Below are 23,543 nucleotides of genomic sequence, written 5' to 3'. Positions count from 1 at the left end.
ACGAGCACTTCGTTTTTGGTCGTCCACTTTTATTATTCCCTCTTGGCTGTTGTACGTACTGTATATGACCCGTCTCTCCCTATAGCTTACCTCTTTTTTTCTGAGAATTTCAAACATCTTGCACCATTTTACATTGTCGAACGCTTTTTCCAGGTCGATAAATCCTATGACCGTGTCTTGATTATTCTATAGTCTTGCTTCCATTAATAACTGCAACGTTAGTATTGCCTCTCTTGCGCCTTTGCCTTTGGGTTTACCCAAAATGATCGTCATGTAGCGCATCCTCAATTTTCTTTTCCAATCTTCTGTTTATTATTCTTGTCAGCAACTTGGATGAATGAGCTATCAAGATGATTGTGCCATAATTCTCGCACATCTCAACTCTTGCCGTCTTCGGAATTGTGTGGATGATGTTTTTCCGAAAGTCAGATAGTATGTCTCCAGACTCATACATTGTACACACCAATGATTTTAGAAATTCTGATGACATGTTATATATCCATTCTGCCTTATTTGATCGTAAGTCCTCTAAAGCTCTTTTAAATTCTGATTCTAATACCGGGTCCGGATCTCTTCTAAATCGACTCCTGTTTCTTGTTTTATCACATCAGACAAATCTTCCCTCTCAGAGAGGCTTTCAATGTATTCTTTCCACCTATCCGCTCTCTCTTCTGGATTTAACAGGGGAATTCCCGTTGCACTCTTAATATTATTACCCTTGCTTTTAATATCACCGAAGGTTTTTTTGACCGAAAACCATACAGGACCTGTATTATCCGTTCAAAGACGAGTGGCAGATGCTTTGAATGCCAATAGTTTCCAGATTTTTGCCCATCTCTTGTAACTGAGGAGCTAGTCTTAGATGAGGACACAAGAGGGAATTTCGTGTTGTGCCATATCCAGCCAATCGGAACACTTATCACCAATAAATGGTGACCATGTAAAGTAGAACCTAAGGTAGCAACTGAGGCAGTCGCATTGAATCTGAGCCGTCGTTAACAATAAAGAGCTTTAAAACAGACGAAAAGTTGCGAACGTGTGATATTGTTAAGTTTTGTAGCATTTCTGTACCACTGTAAAGAATTAAAAGAGCAGAGCAAGTCATACACAAAGACAGCAAACCAGCTAACTTGAACACCGGGGAATGCCACTTCAAGTGCAGTAAATATTTCACCATATGTGAGCAACATTAAGAAAACTCCGGAAATAGAGGTTATGTTCTTCAACAGGTAGACAGTAAAAAGCAGAGCTGTGAGCAAATGATGAATGAAAGGTTCTTACCTCTAAAATATCTACAAAGATCATAACCACTTAATTCAACCAAAAGATTACATATATTAAAAGCTTTTGCTCGTATGTTAAGACTGTCAGTAAGAACGTAATTAGATGCCGTGCACTTCCTTAGAACCAGGAAATAAACTGTTAACTGAAATTAAAAACACCAGTCAGGTCTCTGATAGGACCGAAGAATATTATTACGTGGAACGAAATATATTTTCGCATATAGATGATCCACAGAGATAGCTTCGGACACGTAATACCGTATTATAAGTTTCAGATTGAACATCCGCAGACTTTTGAATTCAATACACAGTACTTTTAAAGAACCAACTGTTTGAAGTTAATATGTCCATATTGATAATTTTTACTTATGGACCGTCTGACAGCAACTGAATAAAACACAATTTTAGTGCCATACGCGTTTCGCCTTTATTGTCTGCAAAGCATTATCAGTGGCCTGGAATATGTACATACGTTAGCTATTTAATTTACATTTTTGTCACTGAGCCTGTAGGTTGTATACAGTTCTGGTGGTTGGTATTTCCTATTAAGTAGTAATGTTTTGAACTGTACTTACAGGTTTCGTGGACAATTTCTTACATATTACGCTCCTGTTGCATTTTTGGTGTTCTTCTTCTTATGAATGCCAATTTGCGGTATTTTTCCCAAATTCCACAGCACTATGAACTGAACGCTTGTTTCAATGCAATGTTTTTGTTTCTCGTTGCCGACTGTCAAATGTTTTTTCCAAAGATCGAATGTTATTGCCAAACTTTGCAGTGTAATTATTGAAGTATCTGTGATCTGTTCGTGTATGTATTTGTGTGTGTGTTTTGAAGTGACATGATTTTTTTTGCTGTGTGTGTGTGTGTGTGTGTGTGTGTGTGTGTGTGTGTGTGTGTCCAGATGGTGTGGGGAAGAGTTTTTTTGTTTTATGCTATTATTTCCTTTATTAAGTGTAGTAGGGATCCTGTGCTGATGTGTGTTTGTTCATTTATCACATGTTTGTTTTTTGCTATGGATTTCTGGAGGTGGAAGTTTTCTGGTGTTTGTATAAGATGTCTGTCATGGTTGCTTATTCCCATTATTTTCATTTCTTGTTCCATGTTTGTAGGATGATGGTTGTTGTTGTTGTTGTTGTTGTGGTGGTCTTCAGTCCTGAGACTGGTTTGATGCAGCTCTCCATGCTACTCTATCCTGTGCAAGCTTCTTCATCTCCCAGTACCTACTGCAACCTACATCCTTCCGAATCTGCTTAGTGTATTCATCTCTTGGTCTCCTTCTACGATTTTTACCCTCCACACTGCCCTCCAATACTAAATTTGTGATCCCTTGATGCCTCAGAAAATGTCCTACCAACCGATCCCTTCCTCTAGTCAAGTTGTGCCACAAACTCCTCTTCTCCCCAATCCTTTTCAGTACCTCCTCATTCGTTATGTGATCTACCCATCTAATCTTCAGCATTCTTCTGTTGCACCATCTTTCGAAAGCTTCTATTCTCTTCTTGTTCAAACTATTTATCGTCCATGTTTCACTTCCATACATGGCTACACTCCATACATATACTTTCAGAAACGACTTCCTGACACTTAAATCTATACCTGATGTTAGCAAATCTCTCTTCTTCAGAAACGCTTTCCTTGCCATTGCCAGTCTACATTTTATATCCTGTCTACTTCGACCATCATCAGTTATTCTGCTCCCCAAATAGCAAAACTCCTTTACTGCTTTAAGTGTCTCATTTCCTAATCTAATTCCCTCAGCATCACCCGACTTAATTCCACTACATTCCATTACTCTCGTTTTGCTTTTGTTGATGTTCATCTTATATCCTCCTTTCAAGACAATGTCCAATCCGTTTAACTGCTCTTCCAAGTCCTTTGCTGTCTCTGACAGAATTACAATGTCATCGGCGAACCTCAAAAGTTTTTATTTCTTCTCCATGGATTTTAATACCTTTTCCTACATCGGGAAGAGGCTACAACCCTGTCTCACTCCCTTCGAAACCACTGCTTCCCTTTCATGTCCCTCGACTCTTATAACTGCCATCTGCTTTCTGTACAAATTGTAAATAGCCTTTCGCTTCCTGTATTTTACTCCTGCCACCTTCAGAATTTGAAAGAGAGTATTCCAGTCAACATTGTCAAAAGCTTTCTCTAAGTCTACAAATCCTAGAAACGTAGGTTTGCCTTTTCTTAATCTAGTTTCTAAAATAAGTCGTAGGGTCCGTATTGCCTCACATGTCCCCATATTTCTACGGAATCCAAACTGATCTTCCCCAAGGTCGGCTTCTACCAGTTTTTCCATTCTTCTGTAGAGAATTCGCGTTAGTATCTTGCAGCCGTGACTTATTAAACTGATAGTTCGGTAATTTTCACATCTGTCAACGCCTGCTTTCTTTGGGATTGGAATTATTATATTCTTCTTGAAGTCTGAGGGTATTTCGCCTGTCTCATACATTTTGCTCACCAGATGATAGAGTTATGGTGTTGATGATGATGGTTATGGTGTTTTAAATGCTCTGCAAATGTGGAATGGTTTAATGGTTTGTTTCATACTTCCAACATCTGATATGTTCTTTTTATCGTGTTTCAAAATTCCTGCATGTCATGCCTATGTATACTGCATCACAATTTTGACATTCAAGTTTATATATTCCTGTTTTTGGAATTTGTCCCTCTTGGTAGGTGGCTGGCATAGGTATGATTGGAGGGTTTGCTCTAGCCTATATGCTATTTTGAAGCTATTTTAGGATGTTTGCAACTCTGTGTGTTAGTTTATGTGTGTAGGTCATGGTGTACCATCTGGTTCTTTTCTGTGTGGTGTTGTCATTGTGTGTGTTTGTTGAGTGTGTTTCTAAGTTTTCAGCTTGTGAGTTCTCTTGTATTCTCCAAATGTTGTGTTTGTTTTGTATTTGTGTTTTTATTTTTTGATTGAACCTGTGTACCACTGATGATATCTTGCAGAAAATAAAGGCAACTCTGTGTGTTACTTTTTGTGTGTAGGTCATGGTGCACCATTTGGTTCTTTTCTGTGTGGTGTTGTCATTGTGTGTGTTTGTTGAGTGTGTTTGTAAGTTTTCAGCTTGTGACTTCTCTTGTATTCTGGAAATGTGTTTGTTTTGTATTTGTGTTTTTATTTTTTGATTTAACCTGTGTACCACTGATGGTGCCTTGCTGAAAATAAAGGCAAAACGCGTATGGCACTAAAATTGTGTTTTATTCAGTTGCTGTCAGACGGTCCATAAGTAAAAATGATCAATATACCGTAATATTACACGCAACTCAGGAAGACAGGACTACAAAAGTTGAAGATGTTAATATCTCCAATTTCCGCGTGAGAAAGTAGGTGCGAAACGGATGAAAACTTTCAATAAATTCCGACCCTCCGTTATGAAATCATTTACGTATCACTTTTAACAGATTTTATAACGGGAAAATTTTTATTGCTGTAAATTGTTTCCTTATATGGAGTAGAGGATTGAGGAGCCTTAGTGCATGCTTTTAGCAAATTTAAGGCTGTGTTCAGTTCTGATAGCACAACATTTTTTCTAGTTGTACAGAATAACAATAAAGTAAAAGACTTTCATCAGTAGGTAGGGGCTGCATCTACTACCTACACACTAAAATTTTGCAACGAGTGTAAGTCTCACACACACAAAATTATGGGATTACAATGTGGACCAGTTAAATCTGACACCATTTTTGTTCGAGAGTGATGAATTATTATGTTTCAGAAGATGTCACATCTTGTACTGGCCATCAGAACTGTTTCTTCCATATCGCTACGATAAAAACATGTATGCAAAATGTTACCCTTCTTACTACGAGACTGATGATTTATTCAGATGCGTAAGTTTAAAGAATTAACACTCTTCGTAGTGACAGATTCGTCAATGAAAAATCAGGCCATGAAGACGAGTCGTGTGGACCTACGTACTGAATACGAATCAACAAAAACTTCCTTTCGCGCACCTCAGCATTTGCATCATTGCTACGTGACAATCAGATAAACTACTCACCTCGCACATGGACTCTACAGTGTGTTGTATTGCTGCCCCACACGTGTCCTGTCTTACGATGACGCCTCAGAGTGCAAACATCATCGCAGATATAGTATGGGGCTTTTATAACGACTGTGGATGATTTGTGTTCAAAGATGCTGCATTCATTACGTTCTCCAAAGTTGGATGAGTATTAGTGAGATATTCCAGAATCGTAGTGTCACCCAAACTGTTTAGTGCAGTGCTGTGTGCTAAGAGTCAATGAACTATTGCACAGTTGACAAGCTTCCATCATGGGAAGCACTGTGATACTGAGCGAATTTCGCATGAAAATATGGTGACTTCGTTTAGAAGCTGTGGCCAGCTGTACAGCGGAGTTGATGGCAAAGACATTGAACAACTGTTATGGCTGTGTTAAATCTTCAAGGACGCATCACTCAGAAATCTCAAAGAGTACAAGTGCCCATAAAGCAAATGTACCGAGCGAGGTGGCGCAGTGGTTAGCACACTGGACTCCTGTTCGGGAGGACGACGGTTCAAAGGGCGTCCGGCCATCCTGATTTAGGTTTTCCGTGATTTCCCTAAATCGTTTCAGGCAAATATCTGGATGATTCCTTTGAAAGGGCACGGCGATTTCATTATCCATCCTTACCTAATTCCATGGGACCGATAATCTCGCTGTTTGGTCTGCTCCAACAAACAAACAAAGCAAATGTATTTTGATGACAGCTGTGGTTCTATGTCAGCTTCAGTTAAGGTACAAATACATTTAAGTTGGATCATCAGTAACTGATACTGTCTTTTCAACTTGTGTTTTTATTTGTTCAACTGTTCTTACACCATCATCACATTAAAAAAAACTGTTGCTACGAATAACATGCATTACTAGAGCATATTATTGGTTCCATGTAAAACACGTGTTATAACTTCACGTCACCATATTATTGGTTCCACTTAAAAAGATCGTTATCTATCAGTGCAATATTATACATGTTTCTTGTACATAACAGATTTCATTCGCATGAGCAAAGAAGCAGGGATGGTGATATATGTTTTTCGTATACACAAAGAAAAAACCCACATGATTTGTCGACATAATGTTGCATACGTTTATTTTGCATGATGACTTCCATTCACACAGAACTAAGCGATAGTAGTAAAATATTAGATCTCTCACACACATTGGTGATGTGCACAAGCTGTAGCTGCACCACATCATGGTGGGACAGACATTTTCATAACATTATTTGCTTATTACATATCTTTACACTTGCTCCGACTTCTGATCACATGACTATCCATAAGCTGGCAGTTGGATTATCAGTATTTTCTACCAACAAGATGGAATAGAAATGACGGCGCTGACTATAAATAATGGTCTGTTTCAGTTCTATCATCATTGACAGCTCCTACTGCATAAGTACGAATGCTAATCTGAGTTTCAACAGTTTGTTTCCTGGTTCTTAGTCAGGCAATGACGACAATGTTGTAAGCATACACTCACCGCTCTTCAATGGTGAAACTATAGCTTTGATGATGAATGATTTACAGAAATCCGTATCTAAGTACACATATATACAAGTGTTTATGTCGTTATCTCTTTTGAATAATATTTTATGTTTGCAAACAACGCTTCTATGATGTGAGTGCCATTATATCCATGTATGAGTGGAACAACAGCACGCAGGGTTGACTGTAAAGTAATGCCTTCGTCTTCGTAACTCTTCAACAGTTGGCAGCATTGGTATGCGGCAGATACTCGCTTATTCCGTAGCCTCATGTCAACAGCTCCATATGGAGGGAAGCCTTAGCATTCAACGGTTGTGTTGTTACAGTGTAAAGTATGGAAACTGCTGTGTTGGCAGAAGAGCCAACACCGTGTTGCTAGAGGAGGCCGAAATGCACGCGTTTAATTACACGCAGACTGGCGTGAGGTCTGGAACAGTTAAATGTAATTAATATAGCCAATAAGGTACGCTGTTGCTGGAATACTTAACTTTAATCCATAATTGGTGTACATCGCTCTTGACAGTACATGAATATGCTCAGTATAAACTGATAATGGCGCCTTGCTAGGTCGTAGCAAATGACGTAGCTGAAGGCTATGCTAACTATCGTCTCGACAAATGAGAGCGTATTTGTCAGTGTAGCATCGCTAGCAAAGTCGGCTGTACAACTGGGGCGAGTGCTAGGAAGTCTCTCTAGACCTGCCGTGTGGCGGCGCTCAATCTGCAATCACTGACAGTGGCGACACGCGGGTCCGACGTATACTAACGGACCGCGGCCGATTTAAAGGCTACCACGTAGCAAGTGTGGTGTCTCGCGGTGACACCACAGAAACCTGAGCAGACTGTCTGTCGCTGCGATTTAAGCAACGTGCAGTCACTGAATTCTTGACAGCCGAAGGTGTCACCCCAGAAGAGATTCATTAGAGAATGAAAGTAGTGTGTGGTAATTGTGTTGATGTGAATACTGTGCGTCTTCATTCTAGTAACTTGAGAGGACTTCCTGGCAAATTTCAAGTCTGTGTACTTTCATTTCAGGAGTCAGCATCTTGGGTACCCATCTTGCACAGATCTTCCGATAGCCAAGCAAAGCAATAAAGTGACCCACACGTTCTTGTGAAGTGCCGATTGTGCTTGCAGTTTCTCTCCGAGTGGTACAACGATCGCCCTGAATCAATCTGTCAACATTTTGCTTGTGAAACTCGGTGGTTGCTGTCACAGGACGTCCAACTCTTTTTCTGTCACGCAGGTCAGATGTTCCCTTCTCAACATCTTTAAATTTACTCGCCCAACGACGCACAGTACTCACATCAACAATTCCATTCTCTGATTAATTTCCTCTGGGGTGACACCATCTGCGCAGGGTTCCATACTTTACACCGTAACAACACAACCGTTCAATGCTAAGGATTTCCACCAACTGGAGCTGCAGAGAAGAGGCTACGGAAAAAACCAGTAGCTGCCAGCCAGCTGTTGAAGAGTTACGAAGGTGGAGGCATTACTTTTCAGTCAACCCTTGACATTCCGCTCTGTTACAGATCACCACGAATCCCTACAGGATGCTACAAGCTTGATTACAGGATCCTGCAAACTCGCATTGACAACTCAAAATACAGGCTACAGAGATCATGCTGCCTTCCTTAATGCCTGTCAAGCTACCTTTGAAAGGGATTTCCTCTAAATCGACAATGACTCACGGTATGTTACCATTAGGTGCAAGCTTTTCTATAGTTTGAACTCACTCCCACTCCTCCAGAAGGAGATAGTGATGTTCAGGACAAGAACATGATTAAACGTTGGGGGGAAAATGCCTTGACTTTGGAAATCGGAACTTTTACCAACAGGGGCATACTGAGTCATTTTTCCTGAATCAGGAAAGAGGAAATTCAGGTGTGTAATCCACCTTAATGTGTACTCTTACGTTTTTGACTCGGTACTTGGGGGGTTCAGTTTCATCCTTCTTCCAAAAGATATTTCTGCAAAAAAGCAAAAAAAAATCTTACATCAATGCGCCTCATAACTCCGAAGGCATTTCATTCCAAGTCAGACTCGATAAAGTATCAAAATTTTAAGAGACAGAACCCTAATCATTAAATTCGTTTTTACAGGCTGGATGTAGAAAGACAGATGATAAGCAGACTGTGCAGAAAGAAGTAAAGGAGAAAGTATTCGCACTCCTCTACTTTTACAAAGTAACCGGTCAGTGCCCCAGTCAAATAGATTTGTCGCTGTTTTTCGGAGGTTAAGAGACGCCAACGGTCAAAAACATGTCCTGCATTTTTGCCAAAGATGCTTCAACTCTCACGCTAAGTGCAAGTGTCTATAAATTCATCTGAGTGAGTGCTCCAGCCATGATCTGATACATGGGGAAATGTCTAACAAGTATTAAAAGATTGTAAAACTTAAGAGCGCCTGCCACCAGAAGCGCTATCCCTTCAATGCGTATGTTTACTAGTTCCTGTGGAGCTTTACCTCGGAGGATGTCTCCCGCAGTCGAAGACGAAACGTCTGGGGAGAGTTTTATACATCGGCCAAGGCCTATCAGCCCGGAAGTTTTATGTGAAGACAACACCGGTCGTAAAAGCCTACATTGTACACTGTATAATCAGTCCTTGTCTTCTTACTGTTTCACTTCTACATATGGACTAAGTCTTAGCATTTCCTTTTCCAGATTTTCTAGTTTCCTAACCACGTTTAAACTTCTGACATTCCACGCCCCAACTGGTAGAACCTTATCCTTTCGTTGGTTAGTCAGTCTTTTCCACTTGGCCACCTCCCCTTGGCAGTCCTCTCGGAGATGCGAATGGGGGATTAGTCCAGAATTTTTTGCCAATGGGGAGATCATCATTACACTTTTTCAGTAATGTGCCAATAGTACTGTGTATATGTATCTTTAATGCAGTGATTTCCATTGCCTTCTCATACTCATACTGTTGATTATTGCTGATTCTTCTGCGTTCAGGGTCGTTTTCCCATCCTCAGGGCAAGAGAGTGCCCTGAACCTCTGTCCGCTCTTTTGTCGTCTTTTGACAAGGTCGTTGGCAGATTGAGGGTGACTTCTTATCCCGGAAATCTTCGGCCGCCAATCCTAATGATCTTCAAAATCTAGGCTATGGCGGGATTCGAACTCGGGACCGAGGATGGTTTGATTAGCAATCAAAGACGCTACCTTTACACACTTATCTTCTACAGTGCAGCTGACTCTTGGACTGTCTTGACATGACCACGGATGGTTCACTTGTGCAGCTGGGATCGAGACCCGCCGATTCTCAGACTATTCACTTGAGTGTTTATCTGTGTGCTTGTGTATTTATTTGTAAAAAGTGATTACGCATATGAGTGTAGCGGAAATAGATGAACCATTTGTCGCAAGCCGGTGTGGCCGTGCGGTTCTAAGCGCGTCAGTTTGGAACCGCGTGACCGCTACGGTCGCAGGTTCGAATCCTGCCTCTGGCATGGATGTGTGTGATGTCCTTAGGTTAGTTAGGTTTAAGTAGTTCTAAGTTCTAGGGGACTGATGACCTCAGTAGTTAAGTCCTATAGTGCTCAGAACCATTTGAACCATTTTTGAACCATTTGTCATAAATGTGCGTATGTGAGTGACTGCACACTTTGATTGCATACATGTTGTGCAAGATTGCACACTGTGTGACGTTTTTCCTTCCGATGGTACTCCTAGACCAAATATTACATAAAAAGTGAGCTGTGTACGAGGTGCATTCAAGTTCTAAGGCCTCCGATTTTTTTCTAATTAACCACTCACCCAAAATCGATGAAACTGGCGTTACTTCTCGACGTAATCGCCCTGCAGACGTACACATTTTTCACAACGCTGACGCCATGATTCCATGGCAGCCGCGAAGGCTTCTTTAGGAGTCTGTTTTGGCCACTGGAAAATCGCTGAGGCAATAGCAGCACGGCTGGTGAATGTGCGGCCACGGAGAGTGTCTTTCATTGTTGGAAAAAGCCAAAAGTCACTAGGAGACAGGTCATGTGAGTAGGGAGCATGAGAAATCACTTCAAAGTTGTTATCACGAAGAAACTGTTGCGTAACGTTAGCTCGATGTGCGGGTGCGTTGTCTTGGTGAAACAGCACACGCGCAGCCCTTCCCGGACGTTTTTGTTGCAGTGCAGGAAGGAATTTGTCCTTCAAAACCTTTTCGTAGGATGCACCTGTTACCGTAGTGCCCTTTGGAACGCAATGGGTAAGGATTACGCCCTCGCTGTCCCAGAACATGGACAACATCATTTTTTCGGCACTGGCGGTTACCCGAAATTTGTTTGGTGGTGGTGAAACTGTGTGCTTCCATTGAGCTGACTGGCGCTTTGTTTCTGGATTGAAAAATGGCATCCACGTCTCATCCATTGTCACAACTGACGAAAAGAAAGTCCCTTTCATGCTGTCATTGCCCGTCAACATTGCTTGGCAACATGCCAACGGGCAGCCATGTGGTCGTCCGTCAGCATTCGTGACACCCACCTGGATGACACTTTTCGCATTTTCAGGTCGTCATGCAAGATTGTGCGCACAGAACCCACAGTAATGCCAACTCTGGAGGCGATCTGTTCAACAGTCATTCGGCGATCCCCAAAACAATTCTCTCCACTTTCTCGATCATGTCGTCAGACGGCTTGTGCGAGCCCGAGGTTGTTTCGGTTTGTTGTTACACGATGTTCTGCCTTCATTAAGCTGTCGCACCCACGAACGCACTTTCGACACATCCATAACTCCATCACCACATGTCTCCTTCAACTGTCGATGAATTTCAATTGGTTTCACACCATGCAAATTCAGAAAACGAATGATTGCACGCTGTTCAAGTAAGGAAAACGCTGTTGGCGGTAAAATTCCAGTTGCCGTACGGTGCTGCAATCTCTGGGACGTATTAACAATGAACGCGGCCTCATTTTAAAACAATGTGCATGTTTCTGTCTCTTTCCAGTCCGGAGAAAGAAAATCTGAGGTCTTAGAACTTGAATGCACCTCGTACAGTGAGAAGGAAATTGAATTTTGTAGTGTTTCAATAGGAAATGTAGCGCTAATACATCCAATACTAGCTTTAGTGTAAATAAATTTTATCTCTGTACATGATAGTACTAGTTTGACAAACATGTCTGTAGTTATCTTTAAAGTAAAAAAAAAACAGTTATTACGCAAGAAGGTGTTATTTCACTGCTGTATAAGTCGGCTTTTAGGGTATAAAAATAGATATTTCTGAATATTACACTCCTGGAAATGGAAAAAAGAACACATTGACACCTGTGTGTCAGACCCACCATACTTGCTCCGGACACTGCGAGAGGGCTGTACAAGCAATGATCACACGCATGGCACTGCGGACACACCAGGACCCGCGGTGTTGGCCGTCGAATGGCGCTAGCTGCACAGCATTTGTGCACCGCCGCCGTCAGTGTTAGCCAGTTTGCCGTGGCAGTCTTTAACACTGGTAGCATGCCGCGACAGCGTGGACGTGAACCGTATGTGCAGTTGACGGACTTTGAGCGAGGGCGTATAGTGGGCATGCGGAAGGCCGGGTGGACGTACCGCCGAATTGCTCAACACGTGGGGCGTGAGGTCTCCACAGTACATCGATGTTGTCGCCAGTGGTCGGCGGAAGGTGCACGTGCCCGTCGACCTGGGACCGGACCGCAGCGACGCACGGATGCACGCCAAGACCGTAGGATCCTACGCAGTGCCGTAGAGGACCGCACCGCCACTTCCCAGCAAATTAGGGACACTGTTGCTCCTGGGGTATCGGCGAGGACCATTCGCAACCGTCTCCATGAAGCTGGGCTACGGTCCCGCACACCGTAAGGCCGTCTTCCGCTCACGCCCCAACATCGTGCAGCCCGCCTCCAGTGGTGTCGCGACAGGCGTGAATGGAGGGGCGAATGGAGACGTGTCGTCTTCAGCGATGAGAGTCGCTTCTGCCTTGGTGCCAATGATGGTCGTATGCGTGTTTGGCGCCGTGCACGTGAGCGCCACAATCAGGACTGCAAACGACCAAGGCACACAGGGCCAACACCCAGCATCATGGTGTGGGGAGCGATCTCCTACACTGGCCGTACACCACTGGCGATCGTCGAGGGGACACTGAATAGTGCACGGTACATCCAAACCGTCATCGAACCCATCGTTCTACCATTCCTAGACCGGCAAGGGAACTTGCTGTTCCAACAGGACAATGCACGTCCGCATGTATCCCGTGCCACCCAACGTGCTCTAGAAGGTGTAAGTCAACTACCCTGGCCAGCAAGATCTCCGGATCTGTCCCCCATTGAGCATGTTTGGGACTGGATGAAGCGTCGTCTCACGCGGTCTGCACGTCCAGCACGAACGCTGGTCCAACTGAGGCGTCAGGTGGAAATGGCATGGCAAGCCGTTCCACAGGACTACATCCAGCATCTCTACGATCGTCTCCATGGGAGAATAGCAGCCTGCATTGCTGCGAAAGGTGGATATACACTGTACTAGTGCCGACATTGTGCGTGCTCTGTTGCCTGTGTCTATGTGCCTGTGGTTCTGTCAGTGTGATCATGTGATGTATCTGACCCCAGGAATGTGTCAATAAAGTTTCCCCTTCCTGGGACAATGAATTCACGGTGTTCTTATTTCAATTTCCAGGAGTGTATGTGAATGTCATATATGAGTCTATAAACGCAAACAAAAAGTTGATAAAAACCACTGCTGATAAAAAAATACTGTTAATAAACCATTAGTTACAAGCGGAAGTAAAGCTGTGAGTACGGGTTGTATGTAATGATTGGGGAGCTCAGTTGGTAGATCTCTTTCCCACAAAAATCAAAACTCCTAATTTCAAGTTAGAGTCCGACACGCAATTTTAAGCCGCCAGGAAGTTTCATATCAGCTCACACTCCGCTGGAGAGTGAAAATTTCATTATGGACCCATTAGCTATTTTTCTACATCATTGTCATTATTTACAGAAGAACCTAACTCCTACAAAGTGATCAGATTCATGTAACTGCTCATATAGGAGAAGTTGTAATTAATTTGTTATAACAAACTACGATTGTTGAAATATGAACCGACTGGCAGCTAATTATTTAAAATGTGTATAAACATCTGCACTGTATCTGCATTTTTGGCATACTCAGCCAATTTCACGAACAATTTGCCAAATTAATTATGGTGCAGATACAAAGAAAGCGCTTACATCGGTGCGGTCGCTGGAAATCTGATTTCAAAAAGTGCTGAAATCAGCGATTTTCTGTGCAAAACTAGCCCGACGTAGCTACTTGTGTTTACGCGCTTATCGCACGAATTTATTTTAGCGATTCTACTTGACTTCTAGAATTTCAAACTTTATCGCCTGCCAATTCAATTCTGAAATTTGCAATCTGTCGTTTACTGAATGCCTGGCACATTCTATTCAATCCCAGATAACATCTTGTTCAATTAACTAATGTTATATTTTTTATTAAAATCTATTAAATTTCTTAAAGAGCCTTTGATCAGTTCTCTCGTTGACAAGGAGTTTATCAAGGCTCCGTGTGTGCGCTCCGCCTCTCACAATACGAGGCACATTTATTCAGAGACGCATTCCTGTCTAGTTCGTTGTGGAGGTTGATTGGTGCGTACTTTTCAATGAATTTTCCTTCATTTGTGTAACGACCTTAGCAGGGTAAATTACTCGGTCCCTACCTACGGACTTCAGTATCGGCGCTAAAACTAATAAATGTGGAGTAGATATATTTTTCTCTATTGATGCTACAAAGATTCTTAAACGGCGTCGATGCTGAAAAGTCCTCCATCGTCCACAGGGAACGTTGAATCACTAGAGCTTCCGTTTTAGCTTCTGTGTTTTCTTTCTAAGTAGGACGCTGATACACAGCGACGAGGCTGCAGTCTGTTTAGCAGAGTGCGTACATAAACTTTCGGGAGGAAGGTCCGGTTTCCTCCGCAAGCGATCCAAACCGTTTCCACACCTTTCTCTGTGGTGTGAACAAGCTAGATTAGTGATCTCACGTTTGTTTTCCCTTCCCAATGCAGCCAGCCCAACATCTGCTTCACGTCTTGTTACCCTTAACAGTCATCGAAACTTCATAAATAGTCTAACAGGCAATTATTGCCGCATTGGAGTGCTATCACACTGGTCAATCACGTGGAAGGGACCGCGTCATGGAGTTACTTGGCATTTGAGACAGCGTTACTCATTTTACACATCGCAGACAGCAGGAATCTGAAAATTTGCTTTTCTATTACAAAACGTTTTACATTTATGATATTATCAGGATGAGCTCACCAAGTGAGTTCATGCAATTATAACGTATCTTTGTGATAACTCAGACTAACGGTGTTAACTATTGTAAGATATTTTGACACCCTGAAGCAGAAATACCTAATAAGAAAAACTGGAGACGAATTCTGCGTTGCATGCATCCAGTTACCAAAAATAGGTTCCACTCATCAGACCAATTTTTGCTTTTTGAGTAGCAAATGAAACGGGTTTCCTACGTCACAAATACGACGTAGCCATACGGAGTGCGTTATACGCCTGTCACGTTCATGTCTGCAAGTGCCTTTCGTAAGTATTTATTACAGAATACGTATTAAATTCCGCGCATAAAGAGGTTCGTACAGTATATAAAACTATTTCTAGTAACAGCATTAAGTAGAAAGTCAAACAAACGACAAAAAAGAAGGTAAAAATTGCAAGAGCAGGAACCCATTTACGTAACAATTTTAACACTTTTTCTGGTTCTGCGCTTTTCTTTTCTTTTCTTTTTTTTTTTTTTTTGTTACACACAACATATAGATTTTTCTTCTGTTGCGAGTAGCATCCATTCCCACCAACCAGGCAAACATCTGACTGTCATTTACAAATTGTTGACGCAACGCATCGTATTAACATATGCAGCGTGCCGTAGTGGAAAGTACAGACCTCAAACTTCCATTATCAAAGTTACTATAGAAATTTGTATACTGCCTAGAAATTCACCATATACATTCCTTAAATGCAAATTTAAGATATCAAAATGTCACTATTAAACATCCAACTCATCCAAACCTTTAATTTTTACGGGCAAACTACATTAGCAATCACGTTTGTCTTTTATACCTTAAGACTTTTCTCGTTTTCAACCCAGTACTTAATGCTCGTACGCTTCACTGTGCAGATTCCAGCTTCTTCGCCAACCAGATGAAAGTCACATAATGTATACTTTCGTGTGGCTGTCACTATTTGTCCGTTGCGCCATTTGTCTGAAGCAGTTCAACTCTCCTGGAAGTGCATATTTGAAAAATATGAATTAATATATATCAGTCTCTTTCTTGACGCCTAGCGTGTATCTGCCTTCGTTAATAGGCTGTTTATGGATACGTATCATGTGCATGGAGAATCGCAAAACATTTACTGTAATAGCCTTAGCCTTAAAATCCCTCTTACACGAACCTGCACCATATCAATAATATTTAAATAATCCAAATACAGTTCTCATTGCGACTCAGATCTTCCCACTGCCATCACCACTCCACCCAAACCTCGCTATCTTATTTTGTAGTTTCGGCACATAGTACCTTGTTCATAACCCAATGTTCGAAATCCGCTCACCGGTTTGCATAAAGATGAGTATTGTTACCTCTGTTAAGTTACAGTTTAAAATTTCTTCATTTCGGATAGCGTGAGTGATCTTTGCTAGATGCATCCTAATTACACCTATTTTAACTTTTATAAGTCGACCTGGAAAAAGCGTTCGACAATGTAAAATGAAGCAAGATGTTCGAAATTCTGAAAAAAAGTAGGGGTAAGCTATAGGGAGTGACGGGTCATATACAATATGTACAATAGCCAAGAGGGAATAATAAGAGTGGACGACCAAGAACGAAGTGTTCGTATTAAAAAGGGTGTAAGACAAGGATGTAGCCTTTCGCCCCTACTGCTCAACCTCTACACGTACAAGACTGTGGTCATTCTCAGCGATCTATTTAAATCAACAGTGTAAACAGATTCCTCGGTCAAATGTTTTGCAGAGTCTGTGTACGGCGTACACTAACAAGCTATAGTATAAAGAGATTATCGCTTGTGTTTCAAGTGTTTTAAGTGTAAGGAGACCAGCGTGAACAAACATTGAGGCAAAGTAACTGCAGCAGACCAGAAGGATTTTAGATTAACGCAGCGTCGAGTTCCTCCGGTACACAAATCAGGCTTGGATTCCACAAGAGAAAGAACAGTCCCACAACCACTGATACTTCCTTGTGGTAATTTCGCGTTGCAGTAGTGTGAGATACAGGTGATACTGTTCGAAGTTGACAGAGTGTCGCTCAACAAAGAGTGTTCGAAAATCATGCTGAACTATCTAATCGACACAAAAAATACATGTGCTATATCTGCCGACTAGTGGCACAAACCACACGAGATTTTTCTAGCTACTATTAAAGAACAGACAACTTCAGATGTATCGATATGTCTTGTCCCTTTTGAATCTTACAACGTATCTACTGATGTAGTATTACGGTAGGTAACTGTGTAACTGTGTCTGATTGACGATCTATACGTTATCAGTGAAGAACTCAAATAGCTTTCATGTTCCGGTCCTGTATTCGTGCATGTGCACCAAGAAATATCCTTGAGGGTCACAATGTAAGGAAGGAACGAGGGGCGTTCAATAAGTAGCGCACCACATTTTTTTCTGAAAGTAGGTTGGTTTTAATAAGAGTTCCAATACACCGTATTATTCCCGACTCTTTTGGCCACTCTTTTCAACATAATTCCCGTTCAGTGCGACAGTCTTACGCCACCTTACTCGGATGGCCTTTAAGCCTGCATGCTACCACTCTTCAGGTCAACGTCGGAGCCAACGTCATGCTGCATCATTAATCTCCCCCTCATACACGTACCGTTTACCACGGAGTGCATCCTGCATCGTGTCAAAGAGATGGAAGCCAAAACATATGAGATTCGAGCTGTAGGACTGGTGAGAAAGAAAAGTCCAGTAAGGTTCTATGTGCTCCTCTTAGGTGCGCAGACTTGTGTGAGGCCTCGCCTTGCTTGGTGAAGGAGAAGTTCATTTGCGTTTTTGTGGCGACGAACACGCTGAAGTCGTTTTTTCAGTTTCCTGACAGCTCTCTGCTTGGAATGCACCTACATTATAGACGCCATTTTGAAGGCTGTGGATAATGCCGCCACCAATCTGAACATGGTGAAAGTGTAGGGGCAAATCGGTAATGTTCCAAGATGTCCCACACCAAGTACCGCACTTTTTTAGCCGAAACTGGCAGAGAAAAAAATGCATTGCATCACTTATTGAACGCTCCTCGTAATAATTAACACAAGCTGCATTATTTTTAGAAATTTAATATTGACTGTCAAACGTGTCCTCAATTACTATGCAAATTAGATGTTCTCAGAAGGATGATGATAATTCATGTAACCAGTGTCGCCACATCTTTAACACCAGACTTTCCTCCGAACTACTACCAGAAATATGTCACATTTACGGGGTGTTCCATAATGTTTACCTTAATTTCAAATGGTCACAACCCTAGAGTTAACTCCGACCCAGAAACATTATTTGACGCATGTATACACACAATAATAAAGGTTTCAGTCACAAGTAACTTCACTCAATGCAGGCAGTGCGAGCACCACTGGTGTCACGCAGAGTATGCAAATGATACTTTTTCACACGCCACATATTTTGTGGCGTTTTAGTGGTGACACTGTCACCAGTTCGAAAGTTGCGTTCAAAGGCTATGTACATACACAACACAGGTGTGGTACACATGTCGGTCTTACATCTCCAAAGGAAGAAGTCGAATAGGGTAAAGCGTGGCGTCATTGGTGGCCATGGGATAGGCAATCCCCTGAAATACACCGAGTAGGAAATTCTTCATCTAAAGACTGCCAAATGCATGTGACCCACTGAGCTGGTGCTCAATCTAGTTGAAGGATTACATGTAATTTCATCACAGGCACAGCATAATTCTGAAGCAAGTTCAATTAGCAGATGGAAGAAGGATTTGTAATGCATTAGTGCACACTACACATTGGTCTTTCGGACGCATTTTTTCGACGGTTTCTACAAACGCTCAATCTCCATCTGTGTTTCTTCTTTTCAGCTGCAACCTCATCTTTAAAAAAAATGTTACATCCGCGCCGTAATTGAAGTGACATCCGGTGACGCTTGTTTCGAACCTACGTTGCACCATGACTAGAGATATCGTCTCATCTGAAAAAAAAAAAACATGTTTTTCTGATTCCTGCAATGATGTCGCAGTTTTAGCCCTCCAATCAAACGTCAAGAACTAAAATACAAAACTGGGGGTTCTGGTAGTAAGCATAATGCACCACAGCGTCGTGTGCTGGTACCAGCACACGACGCTGTGGTGCATTATGCTTACTACCAGAGCCCCCATCTTATTCTGTTACTCGCTCCTGTGAACAGGGACGCGTTATGCAGATCTTGGTGTCTCTCGCGTCCATCTAGAAAAGATAACCTGAAGATGCCTAAATAAGGCGAAACGCGCCGTTGAAAAATAAAAAAATAAAATTGCAACCAAGACTGTTTTTACCCAATACTGTTAAGCACTGGTTTGCTGTATGCCACATACGGATTGGAAGAACTTCCATATTTTATTTCACAATATATGTATTGTGACTACGTTGTTAAAATGCCTGTTTCCTTAAAAGTTATGAAAAGGTTAATCTAGGGCATCGTAGTTTACAGTAAGATTCATTGCAATGATGCCGAATTGAGCCACGACTTTTTTCTAATTGTAAGAATAATTTTAAAAAAGAAGTAGTTATTCGAATGGTATCGTGTTACACTGCACTTTTTTCTGTCGTGTACTAATCTTTTCTCCTCGACATAACTGTGTTACTCATCATCCTGTACAATAAGTTTTGCCTAAGCCGTTTTATGTTTCCAGTCCAGTCTCATGAATTCCTAAGATTCCTGTTACACTTAAAAAAAAAATACTATGCCGTTGACTTAGTTGTCAGAAACTTCTTCCTCTGTTCTTCTGTATTCCGGTGTCAGTAGAACACGCTTACTGAAGAAAAATTTCTTCCCCTGCGCCAACCCACTTCTGATATCTCCCTTGTTTACGGAATCCTGTGTAACCCTGCTTCGACGCCTGCAAAATTGTTTCACTTTTTCAACTGTGTGTCATTCCCAATTTAGACCTCAAGCTAGTCGTTATGCTCCATTCTCCTACTTGTCATCTTCCTCTTTACTCTGTATATCCTCACATTACACTCTGAGTTGTACTAACCAGTTCGTGGGTGATGTTTTCTATCTTTTGCTTCTATCCAGTCATATAGTCTATACTGTCAGCGTACCTTATACCTTGTCTGCTCATTTTGAATTTATGATCCAAAAGTACCTGTCACTTCCCTTATTTTCGCCGAGCGGTCTAGGGCGCGGCAGTCATGGACTGTGCGGCTGATCCCGGCGGAGGTTCGAGTCCTCCCTCGGGCATGGGTGTGTGTGTGTTTGTCCTTAGGGTAATTTAGGTTAAGTAGTGTGTAAGCTTAGGGACTGGTGACCTTAGCAGTTCAGTCCCATAAGATTTCACACACATTTGAACATTTGAACTTCCCTTATTTCTTCTTAGACACAGAGGTTGAACAATGGTGGGTGAGTGTAGGTGGCTTACACCCCCTTGACACGCACTTTTTTTGTCTTGGAAATACATTAAGTATGTTGGTGTAGAGGCAGAGCTGTTAAGCCTTGAACCACGAATCGATACCCTGCTGCGGCTACAGTTTGCATATACATTTGTTATCAGCCTCCTGGTTGGTTCAGTGCAGCTTGCATCATCAGTCTTCTGGCTGATTCGTTTCGTCCCTCCACGAATTCCTCTCTAGAGGCAACGTCTTCGTCTCCCAACAGCACTGACTCTCAACTTCCTCAATTAGTCGTTGGAAGTACTGTTGCCTTCCCTACAGATTTTACCCCCTACAGCTCTCTCTAGTACCATGGAAATTACTCCCTGATGACTTAGTAAGTGATCTACTATTCTGTCCCATCTTATTTCAATTTTCCACACTTTTTTCTCTTCGCCGATTCTGCAGAGAAACTCATTTTTTATCAGTCCTAATTTACGACATCCCTCTACGGCATCACATCTCAGTTTTCCCACAGTCCAATGATATGTATCCACATAACAGTGTGATAAATTATGCACTATCTTCCTCATATTAATGTCGATTTTCCATAGAATTTGACTTTTCTTGGCCTAGAATTCCCTCTTGCCTATACTAGTTCTCATCTCCTTTTTAATCTATGGCGTTACGTTACTGTAACAAAGTATTATATTTCTTCCAAAGTAACCGAGTTCCTAAACTTAGTTAGCTTTGTGGACACTTGTTTTGATGTTATGTGTATCTCTAGGCATTACTTTCGTCTTTATCCAACAGGCGCTGAAATTATTACTCATTTTCATTGAGGACAACTATGTTATAATCGAATCTTGTCAGTGGTATATTTTTACATTAAATTTTAATCCCACTCCAAAACATTTTTCGAATTCCATGATTGCTTCTTCGATGTAGAGACTGAATAGTAGGAGTGAATGAATACATTATTGTCACATACTCTTCCTAATCCGAGCACTTCGTTTTCAATACCCCATTCTTGCTCTTCCTTCTTGCATCTAGTACGTATTATGTATTCCCGTTCTCCACAACAGTTTACATCTATTTTCCTGAGAATTTCTAACATGCCACATTTTACGTTGTAGGACACTTTATTTACGTCGATAAATTCTCTTAACTTTTGCTTCCATTTCTAACATCAGCTTCACCCTTTCGGTGCCTTAACTTTTCATAACATCATCAACTGTATCCGAAACATTCCTTTCCTTTCTTCTCTGTGCAATTCTTACCAGCAATCTGGATGCATGATATATTTTGCTCTTTGTGCGATAGTTCTCGCTGTTTACGGGATTGTTTGGATGATATTGTTCCGAAAGTCTGATGGTATGTCTCTAGTCTCATAGATTCAACAACCCAACTTAATTAGTCGTTCAGTTGCACCTCCACCAAATGATTTAAGAAATTCCGAAGGAATGTTATCTATACCTCCCTCCTTATTTGATAGCAAGTAAACTGTCAAACTCTGCCTCTTGAGCCTGTATGTCTTTCGTTTCTTCTTCTATCACGTCATCGCACAGTTAGTTCTCTAGTACTCCCTTTCAATGTACTACTTCCACACATCCGATCGTTCTTCTGAATTTAACAGTGGATTTCCTATTGCATTAACAATGTTGACGCCTTTAATTTTCATTTCAGCGGAGGTTGTTCTGACTCTTCTTGATACTGAACCAGCCGTTCCGATGACCATTACTTTTTCGATATCTTAACATTTTTCTGGAGCAGTTCCGCGTTGGCCGACTGCCGTCCCTATTTACTATATTAGTATGTGACTTGTATCACAGTATCCCGGTGTTTTCGTGAGAATTTATGTACTTCCTTCTTCTGTCTAATGACTCATTTCTTCTGTTACCCTAAGTTTTCTGCTCAGTTACCTTTCACACACCTGACAACTTCTGTTCTCGCCTTTTAGGAGATGATCATCTGATCTGCCTTCTGTGATGTTCATAATCACAGTAACTACAGCCTCAGAGAATTTCAGACGCACCTCAGCACTTCAGTAACCCACTTATTTAGAGGAATGGGGAGGACGCATCATAATTGAATAATAACATTGCAGTATCTGTCTTCACGTAACATCTCAAGCGTGTTTTATGGTTCAAGTGGCTCTGAACACTATGGGACTTAACATCTGAGGTCATCACTCCCCTAGATTTAGAACTACTTAAACCTAACTAACCTAAGGACATCACACACATCCATGGCCGAGGCAGGATTCGAACCTGCGACCGCAGCAGTCGCGCGGTTCCGGTATGAAGCGCCTAGAATCGCTCGGCCACCGTGGCCGCCGCGTGTTTTATCCTCTGCCGATGGCTGATGAGAAGAAAGAAAGTATTGCTGAGCTCACATGGTTATCTGCCAAGTAAAGTAGATAAGAAAAATAGCTAACTACTCAGGGCTCGGAAGGGTAATAAGAATTATGTGGATCAGTGAAATGAAACTGTAAGCTAACACTGGTCAACTGCAGAAACGTGCAAAGTAAAGTACCAAGGTCACTCTTTAATGATAACAGCACACATATAATACAAGGAAGAGAACACTGATTGAAAACAGAAGCAGATAGTGTAAAACTAAACTCAGAATGGAATACATGCCGGAATGCTAGTAACGCCAATGCTTGCGGCGTATTTATTGTTATAAAGTACTCTGTACGGTCTAGTGGGATAACTATATTGTATATGAATAAAGACAGTATCACAAAATAGAACTAGTAATAGGACGCTACTATCGCCAGCTTAATAATGCATCCAATGTGCGGATAGCTTCAGACAAAGCCCGGAAAATATCGTGCTCAAATTCTTTGACATATTTTTGTAATACGGAAAGATTTCAAACCGCCGTGTATTAACTGGGAGACACATTCGTGTAGAAAGTGAGGCAAGGACAATAAAGCCCTGCGGCCTTGTACTAAACGTATCTCGTGCAAATTCCTTAGCGCAGTTACTGAGACCTCGAGGGAAACTAGTGAATGTATATGTAGGAATAAATGATCACAAGGGTATTACAGCAAAATGGCCACTGGGATCGAACGATAAGTATGATTAAAAAATGTAACAGGAAATTGAGTGGAATTTACTTGAGCGTCTCTGGCAGAACTTGAGGCATGTTGTAAATCAGGTATTACATCATTGATGTAA

The sequence above is a fragment of the Schistocerca serialis genome, chromosome 4 (genome assembly GCF_023864345.2).
Source record: "Schistocerca serialis cubense isolate TAMUIC-IGC-003099 chromosome 4, iqSchSeri2.2, whole genome shotgun sequence".
NCBI classification, from domain to species: Eukaryota; Metazoa; Arthropoda; class Insecta; order Orthoptera; family Acrididae; genus Schistocerca; species Schistocerca serialis.
The sequence above is the reverse complement of the archived record's forward strand: the minus strand, read 5'-3'. Positions refer to the sequence as shown.